This window comes from Papaver somniferum, chromosome 6, assembly GCF_003573695.1.
Source record: "Papaver somniferum cultivar HN1 chromosome 6, ASM357369v1, whole genome shotgun sequence".
NCBI lineage: Eukaryota > Viridiplantae > Streptophyta > Magnoliopsida > Ranunculales > Papaveraceae > Papaver > Papaver somniferum.
In genome coordinates this window covers 78,527,097-78,541,690 of record NC_039363.1, presented here as the reverse complement: position 1 = coordinate 78,541,690, position 14,594 = coordinate 78,527,097, and the positions used below count along the sequence as shown (strand labels likewise).

At 38.5% G+C, this 14,594-nt stretch overlaps 1 long non-coding RNA gene across 4 annotated transcripts; it reads right to left on the bottom strand.

Annotated features, from left to right (window-relative positions):
- Positions 1–9,346: 9,346 nt before the first annotated feature.
- LOC113288077 lies at positions 9,347–12,691 on the bottom strand. Of its 4 annotated transcripts, none has more exons than XR_003330469.1 (3): positions 12,428–12,691; positions 10,183–12,257; positions 9,347–9,802 (listed from the first exon to the last, which is right to left on the bottom strand). It is a non-coding gene; the product is annotated as an uncharacterized LOC113288077 (long non-coding RNA). The 4 variants fall into 4 exon arrangements; XR_003330470.1 differs by having other exon boundaries at positions 9,347–11,111; positions 11,339–12,257; XR_003330467.1 differs by having other exon boundaries at positions 9,347–12,257.
- Positions 12,692–14,594: the final 1,903 nt, after the last annotated feature.

The window sequence follows — 14,594 nt, the reverse complement described above, 5'->3', positions numbered from 1 at the left end:
CCCATCATCCCATGAAGTCATGAAGTCAACAACTGACTAACTAAATACACGTCTGCCTTGCAGACTCCACAATCACGAGACATCAATCGTGTCACATGAGGGATATTAACTAGGGTTTTGGTCTGGCGGTCTACGACACGTGTGTTCATACACAAGATGAGAATGTGAGCAAGTCGTGCAATTAGTTGAAGGAGTTAACAAAGTAGTGGATGGAAAATCGACCAAGTCTCCGCACGTTGAGCAACTGGTTTTAACACGATTTACACTTCTCCACTCTTTGCTTCCATCAACTGTCACACTTCATGGGATCATGGTGTTTACAATTCTAGCAATATAAATAAGTCTATGAATCATGATTTAAAGGAGACAATATCTCGTCAAGCAGACAACACGAGATTAACAACTCAACGTCTGAGCAGTTACTCTCAACAGAGCAAAATCAGTCAATCAGAACTTATTTTATTTCTTCACGCAGAATACTCAACACACCGACAATCTTTGATCACCATTGATCTCACACATTTCTCAGCTTCCCTCCTACAGATCGACCCATCCTCTCTTGTGACCGAATTGACTCTGGAATGACCATTGTTTTGGTTTAGGCCGGAATCTTACAGATTGATATCTCGAAATTAAAGCACTCCCTTCTTGCAGTGCATCTGTGTGAGGTTCAACATTTGCTCAGTTCAAGGAGTCTCCTCCGCACGGTCGTCTCCTCAATTCTGTAAAAACCAGCAAATCGTTTTTCCCCATCTACAGATTGCCGACCACAGTGGGAGATCATTCTCTCGGTTGTAATTTCAATTCTCACAAAGATGGTCGATCTTAGGTCTGGTTCAGTTACCAACCCGGGCTCAACACCCAACCCTAACATTGCAAGCTCTAGTGGTACCACTAATACCACTCTTCCGGCGTAACCTGCCAATACTACTCCTCCGAATACTGGTGCTCCAGTGATCACCCCTGCAAACGACGGTAGTTGCGCCATCAACAATCCTCTCTTCAGACGGTCTCCTGAAGAAACCATAGGAAATCAGCCTACCATAGTTGATCTCATGAAGGTTCAGACTGAAATGGCTGCCACGCATAAAGAGTTGTGTGCTTATCTCAAAACTCTCAAGGAGAAGCTTGCGTCTAAACAAACTCAGCCTCAAAACGAGAGAGGAAAAGCTAAATAAACATCTTCAACCGTTGATCCTAAAATCTCTCCAATCCATGTTGTAGACGATGAAGAATTACGCAAAGCTGCAAACGATCCACCAGCAAAGGAACCTGCAAGTTTCATCACTTGAGAAGACTTGGAGCGCTTTTTAGAGGATCGAGGAAAATACAAGACATCATCTGTCCATTGTCATCAACCTCCATATCCTGCAGTTACACAGAGAATTCCTCTTCCAAAAGGCTCCAATTCTCCAACGTTCACACTTTACAACGGAACAGGAAATGCTCGAGAACATGTCTCTCGATTCTTGGAATCATTAGGCGAGCATGAACACAATCATGTCGTTCGTCTGAAGGAATTTTCAAAGTCTCTAACAGGCAGAGCATATACCTGAACCAGTCACTCTCTCCGATCTTGGAAGGATTTTTCAAAGGAGCAACGAACATCCCAATGACTATGTGAAAAGTTTCAGAGTTCAAGCTTTGGACTACCATGATCCAAACATCACATAACAACAACTTGTAGACTTATGCATCTACGGAACGATCCTGGTCTACAGAGCTTTACTGGAAAATCTCTGGTTCCATACTTTCTCAGAACTTCACGAAGCGGCTAAGCGATCAGCGACTACTGCACTTGCTTTACTGGAAAGAGAAAAGTCTGCAAGGTCGAGGAATCTCGAAGTATCCAACGCCTAGTCAACAATCAGTACAATCTCCAGCCTTCAACAAACGTTGTTGCTGAAAGGAAAACCGAGACACAACATCAGAACGCTTCTCCAACATCCCAGGCTCCTCTGAAGGCACAAAGAAAAGATAACCAATCCTGAAATACACAAACCTCGACCCTGCATCAACGAACATAGAAATGATCGGACAGACTCAAAATTCTCTCTTCTCATGAAGGAGTGATCGAGTTACTGGAAGTCTGGGTTCAAGATGGTGCAATCAAATTGTCGTTCATCAGGATAGTGCCAACTGAAGAAGAAATGGAGAATCCCAAATACTGTCACCTTCATAGATTCATCAATCATCCAACAAGCAACTGCAATATTTTGAAGCACATTTTCAAAGAGAAGGTTGATCCATGATAGATTCAACTGGGGAATGAAGGAGTACACAAGAATCCTCTCCCAATCAGAACCTTGACACTCTCTGAACAACCTATCAAAGAGGCAGTTCAATCCTTGGTCGAAGGTGAATTACTCTATCTGTCGAAGGCACCAAAGAGAGACATGTTCACAGCACTGAACCACATCGTGTCAAGAAGTCCATTCCGGAAATAATTCTTGATCCTCCAGCCACATACCAAGAGATGCACGACTGGGGGCTGCTTACCATAGTCAATCTCAGAAGGAACGAATTTGGAAGAACGTTGATTGTTGTTGGCACCGCCATCAACAACATTCCACCGAAAACCATCGGATCCACATGCATCACTCGAAAAGAAGCTATTCATGCTCCCATCTCAATCAGAGACCTTGAAGGAACGCTCGGAAATACTTATGGCTACATCACTCTCAAAGTGAACATAAGTTCAACCTGGACAGAAACCAAGTTTCACATAATCAGGAAGATCCAGGATATGACATGTCCTTCATACGAGCGTGGATTCACGCTGAAAAGATGGGTACTGACGAAGCGCATTTGTTTGCACATCTCTCCAACGAAGAAAATTCTGATCCAGAAGATTTGACGGACATTCCATCATCAGAGTACTTGGAATAATTTCAAACTTTGACGAGGTTGAAGCAAGAACCTGCAAAAGATGCATAGACATTCATCAAGAGGTTCCACACTCAGGCAAGTCCCATTGCATGTCTATGTCATTTATTTATTCACATGCTATCCTAGCATGGGAACTCAATTCTGCTAGCAACTCCGCAAGACGTTATGAATGGTAGCTTCACCGCATTAGTATTTTAACAAGTGGTTGAATCTGACGTTTCTATGAATCAAGCACTGAAACATTTGAGATGATTTCCAAACATGGCAAAGAACACTTTGGGAATTTCTCCTGCAAGTCCATGTGTTCCACAAAATCAGAAAGCTCCGATGTCTTCACAAGTGTCGAATTCCACTACCGCAATAAAAGGGATGCTGAATCAACAGAAGATACTCCAAGGCCAAGATGATCAAACCCCTAAGACATTCGATGCTTAAGGAATGTACGCTTCAACACTCAAGCATCTAATAAGCCTTCAAATTATAGTCCCAATCAAAGAGTACACCTTCGATGATGGCGCATCTGGCTTCAGCACAAATATCTCGACGATGACACACGGATTCAACAATAGCACGATCAAAGTGAAACTGAACTACAATCGATAAGTCTTCATTATCCCATGATAAGACTTCTGAAGCATATGCAACATCATTCATCCATCGGTGGCACAAACTCCTTCAACATACACCGGGGACTTGATCTTATTGGAGAAATCAATTTTATTTCAATAAATGTTATCCACATAACAAGTTATTGCAACCTGACGTGATTCCATGAAACTTCATCAATGGGTCTCTTTACTTCGCAAGACCCTGCACGACTGAGAAACTTCCCCTCTTCACCGATCACATCCATAATGGAAACTTCCACTGCTATCTACCGTAACAACATCGATTCCCTGAAAAGGCACTTCAGAGTAGGGGTGTAAATAATACCCGAAAATACTCGGCCTGCCTGTACCCGCCTGACCCCGCCTGTACCCGAAGTAGCTCAAAGTCTGTTATGGTTCGTCATGGGCCACCCGGCCTGGCCTGGATTAATTTATTGGGCGGTCTCGGGCTTTGCAATTAATTATGATGCCCGGCCTGATACCCGGCCTAATGCTCGGCCTGAAAGCCTTCTGTGTGCCATTAATCATTTAATATCCTCTTAAAAAGACTTAAAAGTTACCATTTTATAATTGTCAATTTTGTGTCAAGAAAAATAAAATATATAGTTGCTTTTACTTATAATTAGCCTTTTAAAAACATTAATGGTAATAAATTTTTTTATTAGAAAGTTTATTGTACTGTAATTAATTATTTATTATAGTCTAAAATTAAAAGTTTGTCATTGTAATTTAAATATAAAATAATACTATCACTTACGGTATGCAATGTTAGAAAGGAAAGGATATTGTATTAAAAATAAATACATTTAATACCATTCATTTGAAAATTTAAACTTAAAATAAAAGAAAAAAAATTCAAAATAGTGGCCTGTCCGGCCCGATCTGGCCTGCCCGTATAAAAAGCGGGCTTTGGGTAGCAAATTATCTACTTTTACCCGGCCTGTCTGGCCTGAATTTGTTTACGGGCTCACAAATGTTAAGCTTGGCTTGCCCGGTCTGTCTTAGTTTTTGGGCTGGGCGGCCTGGCCTGCCCGAATTTACACCCCTACTTCAGAGTAAAGGTTCATCAGAATTTGGGTTAAACCCTACACCCTCATCTTAGGGACTCTCAACTCATAAATTAGTTAAAGGCTCACTGGATGAAGGAGTAAAGAGTATGTCGATAATCATGGATCTAGCCTTTTAGGTCTCTGGAGCAAATCCGACCATAGTATCGGCATCAACAAGTATTTATGGAAAAAATTATATCGTGATCCAGCATCAACGACAGTCTCAAGGGCAACATCCTCATGACCAGCTTCACCAATTATCCGTTCTCTGAAGTGTTACTCGATATATCGGACTTCTCCAAGCACTGATGATTCATATCAAGGTGTGTAGACATGAAATATGTCCACACGAAAGTCTTTCCGAAGCTTGCACAACAGGCGGGCACAATCCCAATTCTTCTACAAGAAGTTCCCATCACCTCTACAAATGAGATACAACATACTTCAGCTCATGGGTTTACAAAAACGTACCAATGAGTGAGGAATGGGACAATACTTCCACAACAAAATATGTTCGTCTATGTCTCTTCTGTAACATACCAAAAGGGCGCATCAATCAGACATAACAGATGAAAGATATGGCCTTTACCGTCAGGTCTACGAAATCTGAAAAATTTGTACGGGATTATAAATTACAAATGTGCATGCTTCGTTGGCTGACCTCTACAACTCCAAATTGAGTTATTTATTTCTCGTGTCATAACTCGGTCTCTTAGCTTCAAAAGTTGGGGTCAAGCATTGAATTCCGACGTCGTATGAGGTTCCTACAACTTCCAGAGCATACAACATGCAGACAGCAATTCTTGGACGGGATTCATAACTTCCACAGTCGATCGGTGTCCACCAGGTCTTTCCATCAAGTCCTTCATCAAGTTACCTCCAACTTCGACCACCTAGGTATTTGCATCAATTTTTCTACCTGGGTCCTCTATCTAGATCTTGTTGGAAGAAGGGAAAACGAAAGGGAGAGATTTAACAAAATACTAGGGATTGATGATCAGTTTCACAGTCCAAGACCCGTGGCACCAGACTCTCATGTGCTAATCATTCATCATAAAAGGAATGCTACTACCGGGACATGCAACCATGGTCATTACATCACCCCCTCTTGAGAGCAACCTCAGTTATGGTCTCGTGACCACGGTTTCAGAAGTGACGTTTCTACGACTGACAGAAAAAAGATGGCACTGCAAGCACCATGCTTATGTATCAATCAAGGGGTCCTGATATCTAATGAATCAATGACATTAAAATCCTTCACCAACCGTTCCATATACAAGTGAATGGTCTAAAGACACGACATGAGTGTTTTACAACAAGCTCGTCTGAGATGATTTTACACTGTCACGCACAAAGCAGCGAGCTGGGAGAAATTGGTGGAGAATCTAGGGATGATTCATATACCATTCTCTTCGTATGGATGTCCTCTACAACATATCCAAAATTCATAGAAATTGGATAAACAAGCAAAACGATGTGGCCAAAACATTGGACTACATACCAGCTGAAAAGTTTTGGAAGTCTCCTGCAAGTTTACTGTTTCGTTAATTTCGGCCCTTAAACGTGCTCAAAAGCCGAAAATCTTCTTCAATAAAGCTTTGAAATTTTCTGAGGATGAAGAAACATGGGTAGATCACGAAAGTCCTACATTGGACGAAGATTCTACAGCATTTTCAATGAAGACCCGGCTTCTGAATTTTCTGATGACGAATTATGACAAAATTCTTCATTCATCTACATCTGAATCAGAAGCTACGCCTTCCGCGCGAGATCAGACTTCATCTTCAGCCGTTAGTCTCATTTGCTGAAGCCGGCGACGTTTTGCTGATAAGTTGCAAGCCTTTCATCTTCAACTTTCCTTTTCAGTAATAACTCATCTCGTCCCTGCTTCTCTTCTGCATCCGCTAAGGCTAAGAAAGCATTGATTCTATCACGGATGACTCCCAGATGATCGAGAGACATACAATGCATCAGCTTTCCAGCGTCTCTGAAAGGTTGATTCACCTCGGCATGAACATCTGCAGAAGTCTTCATCTTTGACATGATATTTCTGGAGCGTTCCCCGGAAGAGCCAGAAGAGTGGATGTAACCAGAAGTCACCACTATCTGATGCGAAAGACATGGAGTCATGGATATACCAATAACAAACGCGTAACAAAATGATAACAATCCAACTCTTACCTATTTACCATTTCACTAGTTGTAGTGATTATAACGTCAGAATTTCGAAAACTTGCTCGTTCCTTCAAACCTGCAAAGACGAGCAAAATTCATTATATTCAAAATCATGACTTGATTTTTATAAAACCGTGAACAACCCACGTGAATTTTAACAATCACTGGTTTTTCAAAAATTGGACAAACGTCCATTCTACAATTTTGAAAACTTACATACAGACATTATTTCACCATGTATAATTGCCTACTTTCAACAGTTGTTCAAAATCAAAACATTGGTTTTACAAATATATATATATATATATATTTAACGTGAAACTCATGTAAGTTTGAAAAATAACATATATATATATATATGCTCCCTCGCGCGAGCATCTTTCTTTGAGGCGAGAGTATATTTTCAAAGATTTCTGAAAGCTCGAAGATATAAATTTTCATGAAAGCTCATAAACAAAATTTTATTACTAACAGACGCACGTTTGTTCAAAAAAAAAATCCTCTCATACGAGCATCCACCTTTGAAACGAGAGTTTATTCCACTTTGTGAAATCTCACGTATTTAAAAAATAAAATTTGTTTTTCGTGAAAGCTCATAGACAAAAATTTTATCATTAGACTCAGGTCTATTTTGTTTGTTTGTTAAACTAACGGACAAACGAACGTCCGCGCTAAAACGAATTCCTTTCTTGGGTCGGATCCGTGAATCCTAAATCGACCAAGGTTCCATAACCAAATCAGCGGTTCTACACCAATTCATGCTCATTAGACGATGCTCTATCATGCCACTGAGGTCTCCGTCCAAGCCGTGGTTCGCTCACGCGATCGAAAATCCGGTAACATCTTATCTTACGACTAAGTTCAATTACTTATTTCGTTCATAACTGGAAAATCACCTTTCAGTGCTGACTGAGGAACATGATTGTCCCTTACCAAGCAGGGAACTTAATGTAGATGGTGGATTTTCGACAAAGGCTAAAATCGTAAAACCATAATTATAGTACTCCTGATCCAGCAATCATATGAGTATTTGAGACTCATGTCTCTCGTCGAAAGCATGAAAGCTCATGCCACAAAATCTCTGACTGAGAATGTTGTCTCTCAGAGTATATGTAGATGTGTAGTCTCTCAGATGAGGCAACGACACATCTCATGAATACTGAGCAATTTCGGTAATTACTTCTATATAGAATCGAAAGATTGGACGACTCTTAGACAGCTTGCCTGCTAGTATAGATCAATAACGTCTTCAGGATGCAACAAGGTTTTCCCTGACTATATAAAGGAGATATGACGTTTCAACAAGCTCATATTTCTCAATTCTCAGATAATTAATGCTCCTAGACAGCATGCCTGCTAGTATAGAGTCATCAATTAATTATCTCAAATCGTTAACTGAATATTCAGCAATATTCTACGATTCTTCGTAATATTTCGTCACTTCAATTAGTGGTTCTTCCCAGCAGAATTCTACGGGTTAGTGATAAATGTTCAAAGAACGGGCATCTGAGGTACCTTCGAGTAAGCCCCGACCAAAAGGATGCAAGTGTACTCAACAATAATGCACTAACAAGCACCTGAACACACGAACGAGCATCTCAAAATACGACGGGACGATGAACCTATGCAAAATAGTAAAGAAAATAATAGATAATAAAAAATTAACCAAGGCGCTTGGGGACTGGGCCCACCGGCCGTACGTTCGTGTCGTGACCAGTCCCACGCCCAATTTTATATTTTATCATATTTTTATTATTTTCCTTGATCTCATGAAAATTCCCTCATTTGAGCAAAATTCCTCCGTTTCAAGGAAACTCCTCAGTCTCATGGTGTTTCCTTCACATCAAGGAAATAATAAAATAATTAGGAAAGGTGTGCGGGACCAAGCCTACTAGCCGGACGGTCATGCCCTAGTTGTGGCCGGTCCCATACCTTGCATTCCTTATTATTTTATTATTCTTATTTCCTTGATCCCATGAAATTCCTTGATCTCATGGTATTTTCTTAATTTCATGATATTTCCTTCAAGTCATGAAAAATAATAAAAATTAGGAAAACTCGTGGGACCAAGCCCTAGCCGGCCGGTCATGCCCTAGCCGGTCCCACACATCTCTTATTTTATTATTATTACTAGAGTATGACCTGTTCCGTAACGGCCCGGGCCGTGGGCTGGTAATATTGTCGCAATTTTCACTTCTAGCACTCGTCACTAATTCTCCTTGATGACCCATACTGCATGCGATTAGGATTCATTCATTTTTGAAATATTTAGTTAGAAATGTTTCTTGATTGTATTTAGGTAATATTGTTACTCTTAATAACCGAGCTTAACTGGTTTATTCAATGGCGTTGCAAGCTACGTCAGTTTCCTCACCTTTGTGGTACCGATGAACGGCTGTTGGTGCTTCGTTATTGTATAAGCTTTATTACCGCGTAACTTTATACGGTAACAATATCAATGTAAGTTGAAATTTTAGGATTGAAATATTTTGTTCCGGTAAATTAGCAGAGCTTTATATTTAAGTGGCATTTTCATTTCCTAAGTTTTGACTTCACCAACCATGAAACTTATAATTACGATTTGTTTAGCCGGGCGAAATCTAACAAAAAAAAAGATGGAGATAGTTCAAATTACTGTAATTAATAAATCCCTAAAATCACAATTTAAAATACCATGATGTCCAAATGAAATTGGTATTTAATCAACCTCAAAAGAAGCGCACAATAATCTACTATATTAGTAGAATCTCTAATGTAAATGTTGGTTGCACACCATGTGCGGCATAGGCAAGTTGTTGATCCCGGCATTAACTTGTGTTAGATGAATACTAACTTTCGGTACTTCTCATATGCAAAATGTTTCAGTTACACAGTGCTTCTTGAAGAGCTTACTGTAGAAGAAAAATATCTCAGAGCATCTAAGGGAGCAAAAGTTGTAGGGGAAGCTCAAAGGATTCAACTAACTTCTTTTTGAACACCTTATATCTTCAAATACAATTAGGCCATCATAACTCAAGGAGTGTTATGAGACACTTGATAAACATCTAGAACTCTGCTCCTTTACATCAGTTATAAGCATCGCTGCGGCAAAAGAAGGAAACTAAAGTAATTAACATATTAGAATTAGCCAGGAAATACACACCATTTTCAACGATTTGACGAACAATAGTGACAGCTCAAGTAACATATGATAAGCTTACTGTTTCCCATGTCAAATATATCTAACTCAGATCCAAGTTAATCTTACCAACAAAGAGGAAGATTAAATATAACATGGGAAAATGGTGGTGATAGTACTCACAGTTTACTGCTCAAACAAAATATGAAACTGTATATTGCTTGATTTAATAGATCATTTTCAATTAATGCCGTAACAGTATATGTACTACTTGTAGCTTAACAATGTTGAGGGACTCAAGGCCATTTCCATATTTACCATGGCAATCGATAGACCTGTGTACCTTTGTATGGAGCTATTATCGTTCTGTTTGGCCTCCCATGTAACGTTCCTGTAATAGGTAGAATCAGCTAGTATGATTTTCTACGATGAGCAAGAAACGGGGTTATTTTTCTCTATGAATTAGATCATTCACGGTGCGGATTAATCATCCAAGTTCACAAATATCCACATGTTAAATCATAAAATCAAAAAGATGTTCCCCAAGTAGCAAAAATCAAATTTTAACTAAATAAGCCTTCCAAATTTTCACTATTTTTACTTGAAATTCAAGTAGACAATAAATGATTTCAACTTAAAATTGTGTTGTCTCATGAATAAACCTTACCAATCAAAACAACCTTGCTTCTTGAATTCAAATCTAATAAAATTGGGATATAATGACCTACTGTTAAATTTAGCAGTGCACGTATATATTTATAAGCGTTAACCTGAAACAGCGAGGAATGAAAATGGACTGGAGTAGTTCAAAGTCAAACTTTTCATCCTATTTATGAAAGGCCAGGACGATGTTGGAGGCTTCAAAAATAAAGACAAAAAATGTTAGGGAACTATGAAGCAAATGGAAGGGAACTACATGGATATACATAATGTTTATTCAAATTTATATCAGTTAAGGCAGTACCAAAAATACATGGTTAGCACTACCTGCCTGTACCGGGCATGATTCGTTATCCTGCTCATATTTGACTAACCTATAAGAAAAGTAAGAAAAACATAGACTACACTAAGTCAATAACCATCTATAAGTATAAGCACTGCTATTACCATGGTTGTTTGATCCAGGCCAATTTGCTACGTTGTTTGCTGACTACTTGCCACATACAATGTCCCAAAAATGTGAACTTTAGTGTGCAAACCCTGCCATAATGTTTATGTTTGTCCAATACTATTTTTTTGAGATCCTTTGTATATTTCATCAACCTTTGAATCCTTTGTACACAGCACAAATAAAATGATAATAGGTTAGAAAGAGTGACCAAATAACCTAATTGTAGCATACATTTTTATACTACATAGAAGCATATTGTGACTAAATTGTTTGTTCCGTAACGTATGCATGTATTTTGCATTATAAGCACTTGTACATTTAACCAAAAAAAAATTATGCATGTTCACGAATTTAAACTGATCGTACTTGATATCAATGAAAATTTTACCTAATGGGCTAGGTTAAGCAATAACTATTCAAGTTAGCAGTGCTTTGAAATATCAATAAAAAGGAATTCCTGACAAAGCAAAAACAAACAGGGCAACATATGAAAAAATTTAGGAAGTTCAAATATAGAAATAAATGGTACCTATATATATATATATATATCAAAACTATAAGATTCCTTAAAAAGGTAATTGATATTTAAGAAAATCTCTGTAAAGCAAGAAAAAGCTAGAGAGTTTAGTGCAAATGAGGAGTAATAAGGCATTAGGTATATCAGTGTAAGGTATAGTCTTCAATTGTTCCAAATGCCCGTTTTTCATCAATCACCTCACACCTTCCTGGTACCGGTACACCATGTTCCATCTAGCAGTTATACCATATCTCGTAAATAAGTGAATCATTGTGTGCTTGGTCTGATCAAACATCGACAAAAACATCCATACTCTTTAATTAATGGGTCAATGCACCACCATTCATCAGCGCAACTCACCACCGTAACGGAACATGAACAACTTGTAGATAGAATGACCATAAAAGGAAAATTACCATGTATGTTTTTTGACGCATTCGACAAATATATACATTTTCAAAACATAACAAAGGTGAACATATTGTCCAATAACCTAAATAAGTGTCAAGTTTCCTAGATAAAAATATTGAATTTGATGAGCCTAAAGCACTAAAGAACTGTCATATGGATTCCGACTAAAACACAGATACACATCACCAGATCACACTATATGGGCAGCCCTTTGTAGCCCATGCTGGCACCTAGATCACACTATATGGGCATCAAAAATCAAAGAACTGTCATATGGATTCCGACTAAAACACAGATACACATCACATTTTATGAACTGTAATTCCTATTCCCTATTTCCATCTTCATTCTGCATTCGCAATTTTGATTCTCCAGCACCCTTCAAGGACCAAAAAAAAAAAAAAATTGATACCAGAAATAATTAAACGATCGCGCTAAGAAGTTGAATTAGGGCAATAAAAGAGTTTCCATGAATCAAAATTATGGGAAAGAAAACTGATGAGAAACAAATTGGTAAATCAAATTAAAACAGTAGATAAGAAGAATTACCTTTCTTAGGGCTTACCAAAGCAAGTTTTTGGAATAAAAAACTTGCCTATCACCATACAAATCTTGACAAATAATTAAGCTTTGAGAAACATACTAACCTTGCAACAAATTACAGATCCGATGGAGCATTTATATAGTAAAACATTCTCTTGATTGCAGATGTTAATAACATTGAGGCGGGGTATACTTTGTGGTGTAACGGAGGAAGAATAAGTATTTGATGGCGCCATTTTGGGAAGCAATCAAAGTAGAAAACGTCTCATCGAAGCTGTAACAGCTTAAGTGATTAAATAGCATAATAACGGTGATATTAATACAATTGAATAAGGAGATTTTTGATTGTTGGATGTGGGCGTAAAACATGGATTGATTCTCAGCCACCATTTATCTATTCAATTTGTGAGCATTAGTAACCGTCGATGGGAGAAATAAGCTTATTCATGTCCGCTAGATTGGAAAAAAACCGTTTGTTTTTGTAAGAATGATTTTTTATGTTTCCTTGATCCAATGAAATTCCTTGATTTTATGATATTTTCTTCAAATTATGGAATTTCCATAAAATCATGAAATAATACATAAAATTAGGGAAAACTCACGGGATCGGGCCCTAGCCGGCCGACCATGCCCAAGCCGGTCCCACACGCTCTTATTTTATTATTATTTGTTTCTTTCATCTCATGGAAACTCCTTGATTTCAACAAAAACTCCTTTATTTCAACAAACTCCTTGATTTCATGGTGTTTTCATAAAATCATGAAAAATATAATAAAGTTAGGAAAAATGCTATGGGACCGGGCTCATTGGCCGGCCAGCCATGCCTTGGACATAGCCGGTCCCACACTTCATGATTTCTTCATTTTATTATTATTTTTCCTTCATCTCATTAAGTTTCCTCAGTTTCAGCAAAAACCTTAATTTTATCATATTTTCTCAAAATGTTGCTCAAACGCACATCAGAAAATATCAAAATTCTCAGGGCTAAGACACGGACACTCTGGCGACGTGAGCATGTTACCTTGATCGACCAAGGTTGTTTCTTTGGCTTCTAAGAAGCCGGTCCCACGCATTTTCACAATTTGACCTAATTTGCGCAATTGCACGTATTTCGATCCAAAACTCTTCCAAACAACTTGGAATTTCATGGAATGATCGTCAGACGATCCCGTGACCAACCAGGGCTGGTTTTATGACCCCTTGGTCGGTCCCTCATCTCTTCATAATTAATTAGGTTTTATCACATAAGGCTCAGACGAGCATTATTTTAATAATAAATGATTAAACTAGCATTTGATCATCCTTTCATCAACTCTTCAAGAGACCTTGGTATTTGCTCACTCGAGCATATAGGAGCTACATGGTTATCCATGATCCCACGTAGCCGTCCCCTCCTTCACTTTGTGGTTAATTTTCAATGAAACATTAATTGATCATCGATTGATCGAATTCGGGTTTCGAGTCCAAGGTTCATAATTCCAGATTCGAACGCTAATAATTTTATGTTAATCTCAAGATCAACATTTTATTAATTATACTCGGTCCAGTTGCCAATATCTGAATTTAATATTTTATCTGGTCACGCTACCAATTATTCGTCAAACGAGCAACATTTACTCAGATGAACAATATTTGCTCAAACCAAGGAATATTGGTTCAACTATCAATATTCAACAATTCATCGAATGAGCAATATTTTCTCACCTTAACTATCGACGATTACTTGAGAATTATAGCTCTGTCTCAACAGACATGTTCAATTCATGCGTTTCAGAAAATTTGCAAATCATGTTCAACTCAGCAATACATGGACCCATCGTCCCATGAAGTCATGAAGTCAACAACTGACTAACTAAATACACGTCTTCCTTGCAGACTCCACAATCACGAGACATCAATCATGTCGCATGAGGGATATTAACTAGGGTTTTGGTCTGGAGGTGTACGACACATGTGTTCATACACACGATGAGAGTGTGAGCAAGTCGTGCAATTAGTTGAAGGAGTTAACAAAGTAGTGGATGGAAAATCGACCAAGTCTCTGCATGTTGAGCAACTGGTTTTAACAAAATTTCCACTTCTCCACTCTTTGCTTCCATCAACTGTCACACTTCATGGGATCATGGTGTTTACAATTCTAGCAATATAAATAAGTCTCTGAATCATGATTGAA